The 19604-nt window shown below is 53.0% G+C and overlaps 1 protein-coding gene across 2 annotated transcripts in view; it reads left to right on the forward strand.

Annotated features, from left to right (window-relative positions):
- Nucleotides 17160–19604, forward strand: part of AGPAT3 (1-acylglycerol-3-phosphate O-acyltransferase 3) — a 92181-nt gene continuing 89736 nt past the window's right edge. For both annotated transcript variants that reach the window (XM_018051819.1, XM_018051810.1), the window contains exon 1: nucleotides 17160–17294. The gene's annotated coding sequence lies outside the window, so the exon portion shown is untranslated. The remainder of the gene's footprint in view (nucleotides 17295–19604) is intronic.

Here is a 19604-nt window from a genome sequence, read left to right on the forward strand (position 1 = left end):
CCCCAAATTGCCTAGAGACTGCAGAGATGGGGGGTCTGAGGACACAAGTGGACTGCCAATGGGGGAGGGGAGGCAGTGTCCACTTGGAGCTGAGACAAGCGGGCCTCTGCCAGAAGCCGCATCCTAGTTGAGGGGGCACCCTGGCCCTGGACGGGGGAAGGGGTTTACTTACTGTCTCCCCCGTGAGCCTGGAACCCTGGCCTCTTCCTTCCTGACACAGACCACATGTGCAACACACAACTCAACTCCCCTTGGGGCTTAGGTGGGACCAGAGGACCATGACCCCAACATGGCCCCGGGATATCTGAGCTGCTCTGACCTTGAAGGGGCATTGGGCCGGTCACCCTAGGACATGAGCCCTCACTCCCTCCAGACACTGTCCTTCCAGCAGCTCATGTCCACAGATGCCCTGGTGCACACACATGCATGCACACACACACACATGCCCCCCTGCATACACACACACACACACACACACACACACACACACACACCCCCCACACACACACGGATGTGAGAGCCTGGCCTCTTCTCTTTATCCAGCCTGGATGTGGTGCAGCTGTAGAGAAAGTTTGCACCACAACCTCTCTGTATCAAGTCCTTCTCTGGTTTCACAAGCGGCATTAATTACTTTAAACACAATGATGTTTGTGAGAGCAGGTATCTAGCAGAGATCTGTCATTTTATTTAGTTAAAAGCCATTTGTAAGTCATTTGTGTTGTAAGTTCTGTAAAACAAACACCATTTCCACATTGGATTTTGCAATAAAATGAGACAAACATCTTCACAGGCGAGACCCACTTGAAGCTTTGAGGCAAGAAGTCAGGGCAGATCAGCGCTGACTCAGGGAACAGCCCGCAGTGCAAATGGGCGGGCGAGCTGTTCCCTGCTCACAGGAGAACCAGGTGCGCACGGAGCTCAGGTTGTGCTCAGGTGGTGTACCTGCGCAGGGCCAAGGGGGCGTCAAGCCCAGCTTGGGCCCCAGACCCAGGAGTGAAGCCCTTTCTCAACAGGCAGCTCCTCATACTCAGCTCCAGGGGCAGAAAGTCTAAATGAGCAGCCTCTGATCCCTCCTGCAAACCAGAATCCTGGAAACTTGCTCGCAAAATAATAGACAGCTATGCGAGGTCTCCATCTCAACACCAGTCTGAAGGGTGGGTTCTACTGGGAGTTATTGGCTGAACTGTGTCCTTCAACAACTCACATGCCAAAGTTCTGACTCCCAGTACCTCACAAGGTGACCTTTGGAAATACGGTCATTGCAGACGTAAGGAGTTAATGTGAGGTCAGGCTGGGGTAGATGACTCTGATCCAACATAACTGGCGTCTTTATAAAAGAGGGGAATTTGGACAGAGATAGGAGTGCACACACAGACAAACCAAGTAGCCCCAAGAATTGCCAGCAACCTCCAGAAGCTAAGAGAGCTTGGGACAGGTCCTTCCCCAGAAACTCCAGAGGGAGCCAACCCTGCTGACACCTTGACCTGGGACTCCAACACGCAGACTGTGAGAGTAACCTTCCGCTGTCTCTGTCTGGGCCCTCGGGAACTCGGACAGGGCCACTGCAGGACATCTACCCTGGGCTGGGGGCTCGGGCTCAGAGTGAGGCTGAGTGTGGATATCTGTGATAATACAGAAATCATCGTGTTTAGTGTAGGAGGAGAAAGGACAGACATTTCTGTTTTCTTGTGTGACCTAGGTTACTGAATTCATCTCTATTTACTTTTTAATATACAGCCGTAAGAGCAGCAACTCTCAGAACTTAGGCTTGCACCGGATTCCCTGGAAGGCTTGTGGGAACACAGATGGCAAGGTCCCACCCCAGGGTCTCTGCTTCAGCGGGGCTGGGACCACGTCAGAGACTTGCTTACTGCCCCGGTCTAGCTGTCAGGGCTAGGGCCCAGGGTCCACCTTTTCAGAATGACCAATGCACAAATTATTCAAATCATAAAAATAAATCTCTGGGGGCTTTCCTGGTGGCTCAGGGGTTAAGAATCTGTCTGCCAATGCAGGGGACATGGGTTTGATCCCTGATCTGGGACAGTCCCACACACTGCAGAGCAACCAAGCTGGTGTACCGCAACTTCTGAACCCATGCTCTAGAGCCTGAAAGCCTCAACTGCTGAGTCCACGTGCTGAGACTACTGAAGCCCAAGTGCCTAGACTCTTTGCTCCACAACAAGAGAAGCCACTGCAACAAGAGGCCCAAGCACCACAACCGAACAGTCGCCCCTCCCTTGTCACTAGAGAACAGCCCACATAGCAATGAAGACCCAGTGCGGCCAAAAATAAACAAATACATAAATATTTTTAAAGTGACCCATGAACTTTCCATAATGAATGGAGGTGGGAAGGGCAGATACGGCCATCAGCCCCACCCGGAGCCTTTCACAAAGCTAATTTTGTACGGCTCTTACCCCATGCCAGGCACTGTGCAAGGCCCTATTGCCTGATGTCTTCTAATCTTCACAACGTTCCTACAAGGCTGGTACTTTTATTATCCCCATCTGAAATGAGAACACTAAGGCACAGAGAGTTTAAGAAACCTGCCTAAGGTCACGTAGCTGTAAATTGCCAAGTCAGGATGCAAACCCAAGAAACTGGTCAGAAGCAGGTTGTTCAACCTCTTGGGAGCACATTTCAGAGATGGTGCAACTTAATTCTCTCTGGAGCCAGGAGGGAGGAGACGATAGAGGGCAGAGGTAGCTGGGAGGGGCGGGAAGAAGCCTGTCTGAGTTTGAGGCTGGCTCACCCCTTGGCCGGGTGGCTGGAGAGTGCCATGTTCTTTTTCCAGATGCCAAGAGAAGCTCAGACCAGTGCAACAGTGTTGATTATCTTAGTTCAGTTCAGTTCAGTAGCTCAATCGTGTCCGACTCTTTGCGACCCCATGAATTGCAGCACGCCAGGCCTCCCTGTCCATCACCATCTCCTGGAGTTCAGTCAGACTCACGTCCATCGAGTCCGCGATGCCATCCAGACATCTCATCCTCTGTCGTCCCCTTCTCCTCCTGCCCCCAATCCCTCCCAGCATCAGAGTCTTTTCCAATGAGTCAACTCTTCGCATGAGGTGGCCAAAGTACTGGAGTTTCAGCTTTAGCATCATTCCCTCCAAAGAAATCCCAGGGTTGATCTCCTTCAGAATGGACTGGTTGGATCTCCTTGCAGTCCAAGGGACTCTCAAGAGTCTTCTCCAACACCACAGTTCAAACGCATCAATTCTTTGGCGCTCAGCCTTCTTCACAGTCCAACTCTCACATCCGTACATGACTACTGGAAAAGCCATAATTATTTATAATTAACATTCAAATTTCTGTGAGAAGATTGCTTCCAAATTGCTTCAAAATAGTCCTTGAATATTTTAAACATTCCCTTAGCAGTTTTATCTACTCTATTAATCTATTAATTTGCAGCACTCTGCAACAAGTACATAAAAGTGTGTATAAAGTAGAAGGAATCAGCCCAGTACCCCAGCGAATGATAACAGGAGCCCCAGTCTTCAGTCTGGACCACTGGTGCTGGGCTGTAACATGAGCAGGAAAGGGCTGAGCTCAGCTGCTAGGGGCATTTGGGGTTGACCCATGGGTCAGTGGGTAAACAGTGCACCTACAATGCAGGACGCTGGTTTGATCCCGGGGTCAGGAAGATCTCCTGGAGAAGGAAATGGCAACCCACTCCAGTATTATTGCCTGGGAAATCCCATGGACAGAGGAGCCTGGTGGGCTACAGTCCAAAGTATCACAAAGTCAGACACAGCTGAGAGCCTAAGCACATAGCATTTAGGTCACAGAACGAGGATCCAGGAGGCAGGCCTGGCCTGTCCCTCTGTCTACCCTGTGCTGGGGTGCTGGCCTTACCTTCTTGGCCCCTGCACAGGGTTTAGTCCACTGTGGGTGCTCAGCAGAGAAGTGAGGGGGCAGGCTGAGGGCATTGCCCACTGACCACAGTGAGGGGCAGCAGGGTGCCTGCCAGGCTGGGGGCAGGGAGGGTGGGGAGGCGGGCTGCCTGGCCAAGGACCACAGGCTGGAGACTAAGACAGTTAACACTTACTCTCTCATAGTCTGGAGGCTGGAAGTGTGAGATCCAGGGGTTGCAGGGTTGTCCCCCTTGAAGCCTCTCTCTTGGCTGTGTGAATGGCCATCCTCTCTCCGTGTCCTGGCACGGTCATCCCTCTGTATGCCTGTGTCCCTGTTTCCTCTTGTCCCCAGTCTGGGCCAGGCTGGCCAAGCTCACCTCTAATCCCGCAGGCCAGGGGCCAGGGCTTTTGTGAGTGGAGGGAACCAGCCTTCACCTTGTAAAGATGAACCCAGCTGCAGCAGACACTAACGTGCTGAAATGGAAGCTGCAGGAGGCCCCATGACCATTACAGGACCAGGCAGGAGCGACAGCAGCAAGAGGGGGCGGGGGAAAGGGGGACGACACTCTGGAGGGAAGTGTCCTGTGATGGATCTGAAGCAGACCCAAGGGGTGCATTTAACTCAGACCCGCTTCCAGCTGGGCTGCCTGGCCGTCCTTGTTGGCTACGCCCTATCTGCCCATGTCCTCTGTGGCAGAAAACACATTTGCTGTGTCTTTGGGAGAAGTGATTAGCCCAGTGAGAGCTTATCTGTGGATAAAGTTCAAGCAGATCAAAGTGCTCACGATGCCCCTCCTTGTGAGCAGCAGCTTTACATTTGAATCTGGCTTTGACTGTAGTGCCCACGTGGTGGGAGACGTAAGGTGGCCCTGTGGTCTTTGGGTGGTTCCTGGAGCCACGCTCTGTTGTGGGTCCTTCTCAGGGGAGGTGCCTGGCCCCCTCCATCCCAGCCTCCAGGGGTCAAGTGCTGTGTGGTCCAGGCATGGAGCCCTGCCTGCCAGGGGAGGCTGGCTCAGGCCATGATGGCCGTGGGACTCAGGCCAAGCTCCTGAAGCCTCAGGGGACCACGTGAGCCATGTGGGAAGCAGGTGGCAGCCCTGGCTCTCTTTCATTCCTATGAGGTTGGCCCAGCAGGTGGGGGCAAGTCCCCTCCTGCAGATATGCCCCCTTCCCAGGAATGAAGGGGATGGAAGTGTCCCCGGCTCAGAGCTGAGCCTGAGATTTCAGATGCAAAACGGAGGCTGCGGTTTGTATGAAACGTCCGGAATAGGCAAATCTATGGAGCTGGAAAGTGGGTGAGAGGTTGCCCGGGCAGCAGTGGCTGAGGGGGACCAACATGGTCGATAATCAGTGGGCAAGAAGGACACTCCCGGGGTGAGGGGACAGTGACGCTTGTGAAGGTCGCCTGCCTCAGGAGATTTGTTTAAAAAACCACTGAGTCACATGTTTGAAATGGTGAAAACTGTATATGATACATAACATATGTTTTAAATTTATAATTTTAATAAAATTATAAATGATAATTTTAAAATGAGGCTCATCAGTGCCATCTTTGTAGATTCCACATATAAGTTAGTATACAATATGGTCTTCCTCTTTCTGACTTACTTCACTCTGTATAATCAGCTCTAGGTTCATTCACTTCACTAGGACTCACTCAAACATGCTCTTTTTTTTATGGCCGAGTAATATTCCATTGTGTGTATGTACCATGATCTCTGTGTCTATTCATCTGTCAGTGGACATCCAGGTTGTCTCCATGTCCTAGCTATTGTGAAAAGTGCTCCAATGGGCACTGGGGTACATGCGACTTTTTAAATTATGGCCCTGTGGCAACCTAGAGAGGTGGGATGTGGGAGGATGGGAGGGGGAGTTCAGGACGTGGGGGACACATGCATCCCTGTGGCTGATTCAGGCTTACGTATGGCAGAAACCATCACAATATTGTAAAACCATTATCCTCCAGTCTTAAAAAAATCAAAAAACAAAAATGAGGCTATAGGTTTCAGTTCCAAATTCTCAAAGGGGCTGGACTCAGGGGGACAATGTTTCCTCTACTTCCTTCTTCATCTGAGTGTTGACTCCACGTGAAGCTTCACACCCAGCTCTTTAGCTGCAAGGACAGGAGCCTGCTTGTCAGCCTCTGCTGGTCTTAAACTTTCCTCACCTGGGAAATGGGATTAGTGATACGGTCCTCATAGTCCTGTGAAAACGGACGTGATGCAGGCAGGGCAGGGCTGGCCTGGCTCCCAGGACCCGACACAGTCTCAGCAGCTCCAGGAACAGCAGCTGTTGCTGGCGGTGTAAGCATCAGCGTGGTGGGAGGATCCCAGCTGGACAGGGTCTGGGGCTTTGGTTCCTTGGATGTTCCTGGTCCCCACTGAGAGAGTGGCGTGTGTGTGTGCGTGGTTAGCGGGCGATGTTCATGGGTAAGGGAGGCCAGACAGCTGGGGCCAGGGTGATGGAGAGCCCTGAGTTGGCCACCCTTTGCTCCTGGCTTATTTCCAGCCATCCTTCGCGGCCCTCTTACAGGCCACCTTCCCAACAAGACAAGACCTTCTCTGCCCTGTGGATGGTGTTCTGCCCTGCTCTGTCTCTCCTCTGTGCCCCCTTCTCCACACTTCCTGTATGGATGGATGGTGCATGTGCCCTGGATGGGATGGCACCCCTCCATGGGGCAGAAAGCAGGTTGAGTTTGCCTCTTACAATTCCTGGCTCAGTGCTGGGTAGCCAGCACACAACCACTGAGGGAGTGCTCCATCCGTCTCACCGAGTGGGGGCTGTCTCCCACCGGAGGCAGTGTGGGCTGGCAGGGAGTCTGGGGCCCAGCTACTTTTATAGGAACTAGAAACCCCACCCAGATTCCCCATGTTGTTCTCACTGGTGCACTGCTGTAAGGAGTTATGGTCATTTAGTTCCGTGAGTTCTGAAAAATCTAGCCCAGTTGGGGGTTTCTTACATTATCTTCCATAAAATTGCAATCCTCAAAGTGAGGACTCAGGCAGCCTCCCTGTGGAGTTAAGATAAATGAACACCACTGGTTTTCACGTCCTTTTAGATCAACATCATGGGAGCTCAGATGCTTAGAACTCTTTGAAATACATCAGTTCATCACAGCTGTAAAGTCACAAGGAAACATAAGCAGTAGTTATATCTTCTCCATTGATTTTGGAAGGAGAGTGTGTTGAGATCTCTCTGATGTGAGCTAGTAGAAATAGGGTGATAAGCTGGTTATCGATTAGCTACAGCCGTGTAACAAACCACCACAAAATTTCACAGCTTAACCATTTATTTAGCCCATGATTCTGTGGGTTGGCAGTTAGTCTAGGCTCAGCTGGGTGGTTCTCCTGCCGGTTTTGGCTGAGTTTCACCAGCATCTGAAGCCAGCTGACGGTCAGTGGCCTCGTGACTGGTGTTGGCTGGTGGTCGCCTGGGGGGATGGGAGTGACTTGGCTGCTGTGCCTCAGCACCCACAGGTCAGCCGTTGATGTGATGAGACCACAGAGATGCCGAGAGAAGCAAGACAGCCAGCCGCATGTGCAGGTCCTCTTAAAGCCACTTTAAAAAACTTTATTCCTTTTCAGTTGTAGTAAAACACACATAACATTAATTTTATTTTAGCCTCTTTAAGTTTTTGTTCAGTGGCATTATTTAGAGACAGTTACCTTGCATGCCTTTGCTGTAGTCCTGCTGCCAAAACAGATCTCAAGAGCAACCCAGGTTTAAGGTCGTGAGGTCATGGAGGAGCTGAGCCTTACAGGGGCTACAGCGGGGCCGCAGCAGTGCTAAGCGGGGCAGTGCAGCCAGTTCCCAAGGGGGTGGGTGGGCCAGGGAGCTGAGGGTCACTTCTGAGGAAAGGTGGCTCTATCTTGTGTCTGATAGAGACAGGGCAACAGGGACCCTGGGGAGTGGCAGTAGATCGCAGGCGCTTGGCTCCAGTGGCTGGAGGCATAGACCCTGGTCCAGTGCCCTGGGGAATAGGCCGAGCGAGACAGTGGTCAGGGTGCCACTGGCTGGCCTGACTCTGGCAGGGTATGCCAGCCTGGCTGTGAGTAGTGGCTTCATAGGCACTTGGTGAACACCAGCCACAGAGCAGGGCAAAGCCATCACGTGCTGGGGTGGATGGAAGGGGAGAGGGCAGAGGCAGCCACCGGGCAGAGACCCACCAGGGCGCCCAGGCAGGGGTCAAAGTGTGGGATGAGGGTACCCGCCCTGGGCGCCCAGGCAGGGCTCAGAGTGTGGGATGAGGGTACCCGCCCTGGGGGCAGGAGTCCTGCCTCCTGGGCAGGCTTCATGCTACCTGGTCTGGGGAGCCAGCAGATGTGCAGGCATTTGGTGAGTGCAGGCGGCTGGGCCCCAGGGGCTCTTACACTCCAGACTTAATCTTCCTGAAGCCCACCCCACCCCACCACACACACACAGGCTGTAGAACAAAGGACTGCAGGGCTTGCTGAGAGATGGCTGGACTCTCAGCTGGTGTCGACGTGGCCCTGGCTGGGTTGGCGGTCCCAGTGGCAGTCATCCATGCCTGGGGACTGCTGTTCTCCCGAGGGTCTGCCTCTGCAGACAGCCTGGGCGGGGTAGGGCTGCTATCTGTTAGGGTTTCTGGGCAGTGACAGCACAGGACACTTCCCGTGGTCTTCATCCTCACGACCACTCCGACCCTGCATCCCCCCAGAAGTCAAACACGCCCAGCTGTGAAACGGGTGTCCTGGAACAGGGGGAAGGGCAGAGACCTGTGCCTGGGAGAGACGGGGGTGACACTTCCACACCCCATCCCCGCAGGCATCCTGCTTGCCAACCAGGCACCAGCTCCGTCTGGAGCTGTGGGGCTGAGAGGGCTGTCGAGACATCCAGGCTGAGCCCCCACTCCCCAGCAGCTGGGGCTTCTATTCCCGTCCCCTCTGCCTGAAGTCTCCGTGATCAGCAGTGGTCGGCCAGCTCTAATTGGGGGACGTTTTTCTGTCAAGGGCTGGAGGTTCTGTCCCTTCTCCTTTCATTCAAATTATCCACCAGGGGTTGAGCAAACAAGCTCTCCAGCCAAGGGGACCTGGTTTCGACGCTAGCAGCTGTGTGACCTCAGGCAAGTTACTCAGCCACTCTGTGCCTCACCTTCCTCACAGGAAAACAGAGAACAGTAGTCCCTGCCTCATAGTGATGTTGGGGACAAAAGGAGAACACGTAGCACAGTGCTGCGCACGAGGCCTGCCATCAGCATCATCGTTGCCATCACGACACAGCTCTGATTCCTCTCGGCCCGACTCCGACTAGCTGGGCCGGGGGAGCTGGGACTCCTCCTGTTGAGGGCGATCCCTGGAGAGTGTCGGAGTGATGCCCTTGGACTCAAACCATCTTTACTCATGTTGCTGCCTTCACTCTCCTTCCAGATTCCGAACTCCCTCCGGATTCTGTTCCCCAGAGGGGAGCGGCCCCAGCGGAGTCGGGCTGCAGTGGACCGTGGGGAGGCCATGATGGAGCGGAGGCCATCTGACCCGGCTGCAAGCAGCTCTGTTTCTCCTGGAGAGCCGCTTCCGCTTTCACAACACCAGCTCCAGGTCCAGCTTATCTCCTCTCAGCATCTCTGATCAGGTAAGACACGGGTTACTTTTAAATGCCTTTCTGCATTATATAAGTGATACATGTTCATCGCAGAAAATAAAAATAAAGCGAGAGAGGACATTTATATTTTGGGCTGAGTGTTTGAGGGGGCTATGTCACCCTCAAATTCATACATTGAAGGCATGTATTCAACACACGCTGAATGTGACAGTCTGGGGTCTCTGAAGGGGTGATTCAGGTACAAAGAGGTCACAAGGGTGGGCCTCATCCAGCATGACAGGGGTCCCATGAGGACAGGAGAGGAGGACGCAGAGATGCATGGAGGGACGACCACGTGGGGACACGGGGTGGAAACAGCCATCCACATGACAAGGAGACAGGCTTCGGGAAGAACTGGCCTGCCCACACCTGACCTCCAGCCTCTCATTTACGGAATCCCGAGAAGACACATTTCTGTCGTTTACGCTGCCGAGGCCGTGGTGTCGCTGCAGCGCTAGCAAACCCAGGCGAGATGTGAAGTGAACAGAGCGCTTCTCCCCGTGGGCCCCCATCCTGAGGTCTCCAGAGAGGGCCTGCTGCGCAGCTGCCCAAGCTTGAAGCAGGTTCGCAGCTGTCCGCTCAGACCAGGCCCAGATGGTGGCTGGAGCTGGGCCCTGTCCCCCAGCTGAGCCGTCCCTGTGACAGCGGACTCAAGGTCCTCCCGGCACCACCATGCCCCTCCCCACCGGTTCTGACAGAGGCCGCTCCGTTTTCCAGGGCAGGGCACCTGAGGACTCATTCCCCCCCAACCCTGCCCCACACCACCCAAAGCCTCCCATCCCTGAAGCCAAAGAACAGAAACTCATGCATTTGGTAATTACTCGGTTCCCAGGCTACAACCCATTCTGATGCAAAGAGTGGGCTAATTTTTTTTTTTCAAGTTTCTTTTTTGGGGGGGCGGATGTGGACCATCTTCAAATTATTTATTGAATTTGTTACAGTAGTGCTTTTGTTTCATGTTTTGTGTTTTGGCCTCAAAGTATGTAGATTTTAACTTCCTCCTCAGGGATCTAACCCACACCCCCTGCATTGGAAGGGGAGGTCTTAGCCACTGGACCCCAGGGAAGTCCCTGCGCTTTTTTTTTGCTGAGATGTTGTGACCGATGATGTTAGCAAGTCAGCCAAAGGGCAGGCACTTCCTCCCATGCGTTTCCAGGAAGTGACCCTGAGCTTGTCCTCAATGCGCTGAGTGCTGCAGAGACCAGCTCCTTTCCTGGGGCCCAGGGCACTATCCAGGCCTCTCTTCTTATTTCCAGAAACAACTCTTGTGTTATTCTGCATATCTGGGTTTTTAGACTGTTTTGTTCCTAGTCACATCATGCCATGATCTTACTTGTGTGCCTAAAACTCTGTGCAGAAGGCATTCCACCCCCTCAAACCCACCCAGGTTCCCTTCCCCTTATATTAAGACAGTGGATGGCTTTTTCTGGAAGCATTTCCTTGAACCCACTCAAAACATTACTCAAGTGGCCCTTTCCCCTACTTCTCAGGAATCAGGTGGCATACTGGGCCTGTGAGATGAGTTAGTTTTTCTGTGTATGTTAGAAACACCCAATCTGAACAGGTGAAATTTTAGAAACAGCGTGAACTTAAAAAAAACAACAACAAACCAAACCTCAGAGAACTAATTGGAAAACAATTTGATGCAAAGAAAAAAAAATGAGAATTTTTGATTGAGGGTGTGTATCTGGGTAAGGGTGGGTGTGAGGGGCAGACTGACCTTCCTTGGAGAGGCCCTGCCCACCCACCATGTGGACAAGCCTGCTCAAGGCAGCCGCTCCCACCTTCACAAGGAGCCCCCCAGCTCTGTGTGGATCTGGAGGCCCATGGCTGCAGGTCAGGAGGACGTGAGCGTGCACAGGACGTCCCCTTTGTCTTGGTCTCAAAAAAAAAAAAAAAAATCAATAATCTGTGTGGCCAATAGGCACTTCTACATCACTAATTATTAGAGAAATGCAAATCAAAACTGCAGTGAGGTACCACCTCACACAGGTCAGAATGGCCATCATCAAAATGTCTAGAAACAACAAATGCTGGAGAGGGTATGGAGAAAATGCAACCCTCCCGCACCGTTGGTGGGAATGTGAATTGGTGCAGCCGCTATGGAGATCAGTCCAGAGGTTCCTTAAAAACCTAAAAACAGAGCTACCATTTGATCCTGCAATCCCACTCCTGGGCATAAATCCAGAAAAAACAAAAATTTGAAAAGATATACGCAACCTAAACTTCACAGAAGCACTATTTACAATAGCTAAGATGCAGAAGCAACCTAAGTGTCCCTCAACAGATGAACGGATAAAGAAGATGTAGTGTGCATACACAATGAAATATTACTCAGCCATAAAGAAGAATGAAGTAATGTCATTTCCAGCAACACGGATGGGCCTAGAGACGATCATACTAAGCAAAGTCAGACAGAATAAGGCAAATACATGATATCACTTTTATGCAAAATCTAAAAATAATACAAATGAATCTGTATACAAAACAGAAACAGACTCACAGGCATGGAAAACAAACTTATTACCGAAGGGGAAAAGAGGGGGAGGGATAAATTAGGAGCATGGGATTAACCCAAATACACTAAATATATAAAACGGATAAGCAATCAGGATTTCCTGTATAGCACAGCGAACTCTGCTCAATATCTTGTAATAAGCTATAATGGAAAAGAATCTTGAAAAGCATATAGATATTCTTATGTGTGTGTGTGTATCTGAATTACTTTGCTGTACACCTGAAACAAACATAATATTTTAAATCAGCTACAGTTCAACACAATTAAAACATAATAAAAATAAATGATAGCTACACAAAAATAAGCAGTCTATAGTAAGAATGGAAGAAAGTTTTATTCAAGTCGAGAATTCTAGCCAGGGAGTGTAACCTCCACCGAGGAAGAAAGCATAGCTTTAGGACTTCCTGGTGGTCCAGTGGCTAAGGTTCTGTGCTCCCAGCACAAGGGTTCTGTGTTCAATCTCTGGTCAGGGAACTAGATGCCGTATGCTGCAACTAAGAGATCCTGTCTTATATATATATATATAAGAAATCCTCTTATATATAAATAAATATATATATATACTTAAAAAGCATGGTCTTTAGCAGCATTAGACTTTGTAAGAACAGAGAACACACATCAAACATGACAGGAATGGCTTGGTGGTAAAGAATCTGCCTGCCAAAGCAGGAGACACGGGTTCGATCCCTCATCCAGGATATACTCCTTGACATGACAGGAATATACTCCTTTAAGGTTTCAAAGGAGACACAGTAGCATATACAGAGCAAGTCAGCACAGCTTTGACATCTGAACGGGAACCTTATTTTCAAATGAGGATCAGCTTTTATCATCATTTTCAAAGTGGACATTCTTACTTCTAGGTAATGTGTTGTTTTCTTTAATGGTTAAGGCAGGTGTAAGGCAGGGTGGACAGGCCATAAACAGGTGTTCCAGCCCACGTAAAGTCCAGGCCAAGTTCTGTATTAGCCAGATGGCTCCCCCATCCCCCAATCAGTCTGCAGAGCTGGAGTGCAGGCCCTGAGGGTGCCCCAGGTAAGAAGCACTTCTAAGCAAAATGTGCAGGCAAGGTCTGCGTACCAGGTGGGGCCTCCAAGCAGAACAAAGAGAAGGGTTAGGGTGCAAGGCGCTTGGGGGCCGTTGTAATACCTGTGAAAGGGGATGGAGCCTCAGACCTCAGAGCTGCTGACTGAGGCTTGGATGGCCTGTTTGGGGTGTCTGGCCACCAGCAGACCTGCCCCAGCACCCCGGCTGCTCACACTGACTCTCTGGTCCAGTTGCCCTCTGTCTGGTGCCCTGACTCTCCTGTGGGACTTGCTACAAGGATGCCCATGACAGTCCATGGCAGGCAGCTCAGCAGGCCCTGTGCTCAAGTCACAGAGCCTCAGTCCCCAGGACAGAATGACCACACACAGAAGCCAGTCAGCCCCACTTGGCTGAGCAGCTAGTACAACGTGGGACCAGGTTCAACCCTGGGGCTTCACCACTGCAGCCGGCTTCCCCGTATGCTGGAGGTTTGCCTGAGGTCTGTCCAGGCTGGGCACTGGCTTCACCACTCTTGAGACCCCGACTTCGACTTGTGGGCTGATCAGGCCAGGTTTCTCCCTGGAGCCCCTCTGCATTGCGTTCCCCGCTTGTCAACACTCTTTATATAAAACAATAAATTATTTACTTATTTTTGACCGTGCTGGGTCTTCGTTGCTTCACAGACGTTTCTCTAGTTGCAGCGAGCAGGGGCTGCTCTTGGTTGCAGTGCTCAGGATGCTCACTGTGGTGGTTTCTCCTTGCAGAGTATGAACTGCAGGGCGTGCAGGTTTCAGCAGTTACGGCACACGGGCTCAATAGTTGGGGCACATGGCCTCAGAGAACAAGTTCAGTGGCTATGGCACATGGGCTTAGCTGCTCCGTGGCAGATGAGATCTTCCTACACCAGGGATTGAACCTGTGTCTTCTGCACTGGCAGGCAGATTCTTTACCACTGAGCCACAAGGGAAGCCCAGACACTCTTTTTTAATATTTATGTTTAATTTTCTTTATTTATTCAGTTGCACCGCATCTGAGTTGCAGCATGTGGGATCTAGTTCCCCGACCAGAAATTGAACCCAAGCCCCCTGCGTTGAGAGCTCAGAGTCTTAGCCACTGAACCACCAGGGAAGTCCTTTGCCTTACAGACTTTCAAAAGTGCTTGAATTAGCCCCAGGGCTTGCGGCTGTCCTGGCACACTCTTAGCATCATGGAAGTCCTGGTGTGGATCTCCTGGTTTTACAGAGAAAGAATACTAATAGTCTAGACCTCGGCTCTCAATTCCCGAACAGTTTGTCCAGCTACTTTAGGAGACACCTGTCAGGCAGTATGGCCCATCTCCAGACCCGCCTGGCCCCTCACCTTTGCTCCTGGCTCCTGAGCTGGGCTTGACTGGAAGGGTCCCAGTGAGACTGTCTCAGAGCTGGAAAGATCCCTTCTGGGCCTGGGGTGAGCAGCTGTCTGCCATTTGATTTGGGATCACCTCTCAGGCTCCAGTTTCCTTTTCTGTGACATGGTATGCCAGCAAGTTCATCTAAGAATTAGAGCAGATAATGACCAAGATAGTCCTTTTCCCAGAGCCTGGCTCATACCCATTTTCAGCGCTCAGCCCCCACTTTCTTTTAGCTTATTCATGGCAAAAATCCATCCCCCTCTTTCTACATACCTGTGCCAAATAATATTCTAGGTGAGACTTATCCTTTCGCCATTTTAATTCAGTAGGCTGGGGACCTGAGTTTCTTTCCTAGCAAGATAGCATCCTTACTGCGCTCTTGAGAAGCTCCATCCCTGTGGGTGGGTTGGGGCCTGGAGCCAGGCTGCTGGCTCTGCTGCTGGCTGTGCAACTGTGGAAAAGCCATGCAGCTTGGCTGGGCCTCAGTTTTGCAATTGTAAAATGGGATGATAACAGTGGCCTTGTTGTGATAAGGAGGTGAAATAACAGCTCTCAGTAAACCGTAGTGGTGACCACATCTCCTGGTAACACGAGCAGGAGCTCAGGTCTGCTCCGCTCACTTTCAAGTTCCTTTTGTATGTTTACCCTGCTCACGTGTTCAGCCGAGCTTTTCCAGAGGCAAATTTCTGCTCAGCTGGGGCCTGAGTGATCATAGATTCCCACTGAATATAGATTAGATTGCTGACAATTTATGCTGATGAGACAAATACAGTGTTTTGAGTTGATCTAAAGTCTCAGAGTAACTATAAAGGGGGCATTAAATGTCTAAGGGCTTCCCAGGGGGCCCTAGTGGTAAAGAACCCGCCTGCCAATGCAGGAGACATAAGAGATGCCGCTTTGATCCCTGGGTTGGGCAGATCCCCTGGAGGAGGGCATGGCAACCCACTCAAGTATTCTTGCCTGGAGAATCCCATGAACAGCAGAGCCTGGCAGGCTATGGCCCATAGGGTTGCACACGACTGAAGCAACTTAGCACACATACGCACAAATGTCCAAATGATGAGGTACATTTTATCCAGTTTTTAAAAAGTAATTATAAAGTGTGTGGGTATGATACATTTAAACTTCACTACCTAGTTCTTTGCAGCACAGCCAACGACAGTCTGTTTATCCTTCCAGAAGTTTTTAGGATGTGTATATTCATCCATTGCTTTTGATACATAAAAGGGATGGTCAGATACTCAATGCTCTGTATTTATCTAAATCTCAGAGATCAGGTACTATCAGCAAGTATAGAATCAGTCACAATTTTAATGTTTTAGAAGAAAAATATTGCTAAATGAACATTTCAGAGTTTTTTTTTTTTTAATGAGGTGTCTTGTTGGTTGTTTCAGGTTTATTATTTTTTTTGGTAAATATATGCTGTGTCACAACCTCCTGGACACACATCTGCAGGAGCCTGTGGAGCTTCCACTGTAGTGTCCAGGTGGCAGTGCAAGGACCCAGCCTTCACAGGTATTAAATTCGCATGAACATTGCAAATATATCTCCTTTTTCAAGGATAAGGGACTGTGAGTAGAACAGGTGCAGGTCTGTTTATTTTATTTTAGTTGGTGTTTTCTGAAATAATTTCAGGAGGCTTAAAATAAGGCACAGCAGACAGCAACAGCACCTGGTATTGTAAGCAGTTTTCAAATGAAGCTCCTCCAAGCTCAGGAGGTCCACCTTGGACGTGGGGACTCAAGCAGAGGGCAGGCCACATGGAGGTATGGAGCCGGGCAGACACAGCGGTAACGACCCTCTACCTCTGTGCAGCCTGGCTGCTCCCTTGGGCCAGGTGCCTGAGGGGACGCAGGCAGCCCTGTCCAACTGCTCAAGAGAGGACAGTGTCAGTGACCACAGGGGAGGGGTTGGGCTAGCAAGGCCGGTCCGAGGCCCCCCTGGCAAACGCCACCCCCATTCAGGGAAGCTTCCTCCATTGTCAAAAGCGGATACAGATATACAACGTTGCCAGCCGGGAGCCAACTGTAAATAAGTCAGAGGGGCCCCACTTGGGTCTGAAACCAGTGGGAACGGTGGCTCCCAGGACGTTTCCCAGGGCAGCCTCCGGGACCCCCCTCCCCACGGCGGTAACCGTGGACGGGGGAGAGGGGGCGGGGGGGATTTAATTCTTGGTAACACCCCTGTGCCCCTGGGGGGAGGGGCGTCCACGCGGTCAGCACTGTCCGTGGTCCTGTCTCCTCGACCCCGTGTGCCCCGCCCCCACCGTGAGGCCCACCCCGCACGCATGCCCTGTGTGCCCCCCGCGGGTCCCCGCCCTCCACCCACCTAGCCGGTTCCGCACCCACGTGCTCCGCCGCCCCAGGACCGCCGGGTCCTCCAGCCGCGTCCGTTACTGGACCCCGGGCGTCCCTTCACAGCCGGCGCCCGGCCAGGCCGCCAACCCCATGTGCCCCTGTCTCCCTCTGCGCCCCGCGCTCCGCCCGCCGTCCCCTGGTACCTCGCTGTCCCCTTGGCTCACCCGCCGCCCACCGGGTCCCCCCGCGTGTCCCCGCTCCGCTCGCCCCTCGTATTCCCTCCCCGCGTGCCCCTGGCCGGTCTCCGCCCCGTGTGCCCTCCGCAGGTCCCATGTCCCCTCCCTGCGTGTCCCCCCCCCGCGTGTCCCCGCCGCCCCGCGCGCCGGCGGAACTGTGGGATCGCCGCGCACAGGAAGTGGCGGGGCGGCGCGGCCGAGGGCGGAGGGCGGCGGGCCGGGCGGGGCGGGATGGGGGCCGGGGGCGGCGGGCGCCGCACTCGCTGAGGCCCGACGCAGGGCCGGGCGCGCCCAGGGCCGGAGCGCAGCGACCGAGCGGCCCGGAGCGGAGGCGACGCCGGGGCCACGCGCGAGGAGCAGGTGGCGGCGGCTGCAGGTGAGCGGCGCAGCCCCGAGGTCGGCTCCCTCCCCGCAGCCCGAGATCGGCCCCCCTTGCCTCGCCAGATCGCCCCCACCCGGGCCCCGCGGCGCAGCAGGCCGGCTGCGCTCCGCCGGGAGCGGGGCCTGCGGGAGGACTGGAGGACCGGGACTGGGGACGGCGGGCCGTGGGTTCCCTCCCAGCCTCCGGGGCCTCGGCCGGCCAGGCCCAAGCCTGTCCCCGTCCTCGCCGGCCGGCCTGGGGCACTGCAGCCGGGCGCGCTGGGCCGGGGTGGGCGGCGCGCGGCTGGGGCCGGGGCGTCCTAGGAGGGGCGGGCAGCCGGGCTAGGCGAGGGAACAACACCCCTGCCCCTCGCCCCGCGGACTTCCTTGGGCCCCTCTGCTCCGGGTGGACGCCACGCGCCCCCGCCGGGTTTCGGGGAGCTGGCAACCGGGACCCCGCGCGCGCCCCCGACCCTGCGCGCTGCGGCCACGGGTTAGTTTCACTTTTTGCTCGGCCCGGAGGGAGGGCTGCAGGTGAGACCGCAGGCTGTGGGGCTGAGCGTTCCGATTTGACTTTGACGTTTGGACCAAAGGCCGACTGTGAATTTCCACGGTTCCAGTCAGGTGATGGGGCCGGTCAATGATCCAAGAGCTGTTTGGGAGGAAAACCACCTTCACCCCCAGGGCCGGCCAGAGGGCCCAGGGACGCCTGATGCTGCCCTCCCGGGGTCGCAGGAAGGGGCGATGACTAGCGGATGGAGCTGCCTGCAAATAATGTGCGGGTCCTCTCTGTCTCTCCTCCTTCTCCCTTTCTTCCTTTCTTCCAACTTTGAAAGAAGTTGGGTGAAATAGGGAAAATGATTTTATAAATGGCTCCCCAGACTTTTTTTAGGCACAATATAAAACCTCCTCTTAGAGAATACTGGAGCAGTTAGGTTCCTTTCTGTAGGAAATTCGATCTTACCAGAAGGAAAAATGACGGTGGGCTGTTGGCCTTGTGTCTCACTAGAATAACTGACACCCATATTAAGGGTGGAATCACGGAGACCCCAGATCCCGGGTGGTGTGTGGCGGCTGTGTGCTGTGGGAGAGGCCAGGGGACCCCCTGGGGCTCTAAATGACAGCTCTGCAGGCTGGTTGTGGTCATCCCCAGGCTGGTAATCAACTTCCTCTGCTGTTGAAAAGCTTCCTGGGGGGTCTCAGGGAGACTCTGAACTTTTTCTAATTGGGTCATTTCCCCTTTTCTAGACCATCCTAACTCGACTCCTCCTCTCCCTGAAAGTTTCAGAGTTGGCCTGTTACAACTCACTTCTGTATCCTTTTCTCAGCCCTGAGGGAACCTTCTTGATTACCTTGTATAAAAAAAGAGGACATGTGATTGAGGTTCACACACACCATGTGGCTGACATCCACAATGCACGCAAGTGTGACTGAGATTCAGCATGCACAGGGCCTCGTGGCCCTCGTGGCCTCGGAGGGGGACAGGTGCCTCCATGTTCCACGCGCATGCAGACTGGCTGTGCTGGGCCCTGTCCAGGCATCTCTGTCCGGAGGTTTGAGGTTGAGCAGTGTGGCCTAGAGAAAGTGCAGGAGCAGGGAAAGTGGCAGGAGGTGAAGGAAGAGGCTCAGGGGACACTTGAGTTGCCAGGGTGTGGGTTCTAGGAGCCACCTCCGGCAAGGACTCTGCGCTGCCTGGGAGGGCCAGCTGACTTTCTGTGTGTCTGTCACAAGTCTGGGTGCCAGGGCCAGGGAAGCAACCTGAACGTTGTTCATTTTGGAAGTTAGAAGAAGTGTATCCACCAAAGTGATTTTTTAGAACTATTTATTCATTTATATAAGATCCGAGTGCTTCAGATCTTAGTTGCGACACGTGGACTACGTTGTTCCATGGCATGTGGGATCTTAGCGCCCTAACCAGCCATCAAAGCAGAGTCCCACCAGACCAGCAGGGAAGGCCCTTGTCTGTCTGTTTTTACTTCTGCTTCCCACGTTTGCTAGCATGGTTCCTGACATGCAGGATCAGGCCTTTACATGTGACACCCCTGAATTGCACTTCAGCCTTGGAGAAGAGTGGTCTGGGAAAAGCCAGAGGTTTCGTTACCTCCTGAAGGGTGGGTCACAGATCGGCATGACCAGAATCTGAACTGAGATCCTTGGTCGCCGTCTTCTCAGCTCTATCAATCTGCTAAACATCTGTGAACATTTTTCAGTTCAGTTCAGTTCAGTCGCTCAGTCGTGTCCGGCTCTTTGAGTTGGTGAACATTTTTATCTCTAGTCAAATCAGAGATGGGAGGGAAATGTTGAAATCCCTATAAACAGGGGAAAT

This window comes from Capra hircus, chromosome 1 (assembly GCF_001704415.2).
Source record: "Capra hircus breed San Clemente chromosome 1, ASM170441v1, whole genome shotgun sequence".
In the NCBI taxonomy this organism is placed as follows: Eukaryota; Metazoa; Chordata; class Mammalia; order Artiodactyla; family Bovidae; genus Capra; species Capra hircus.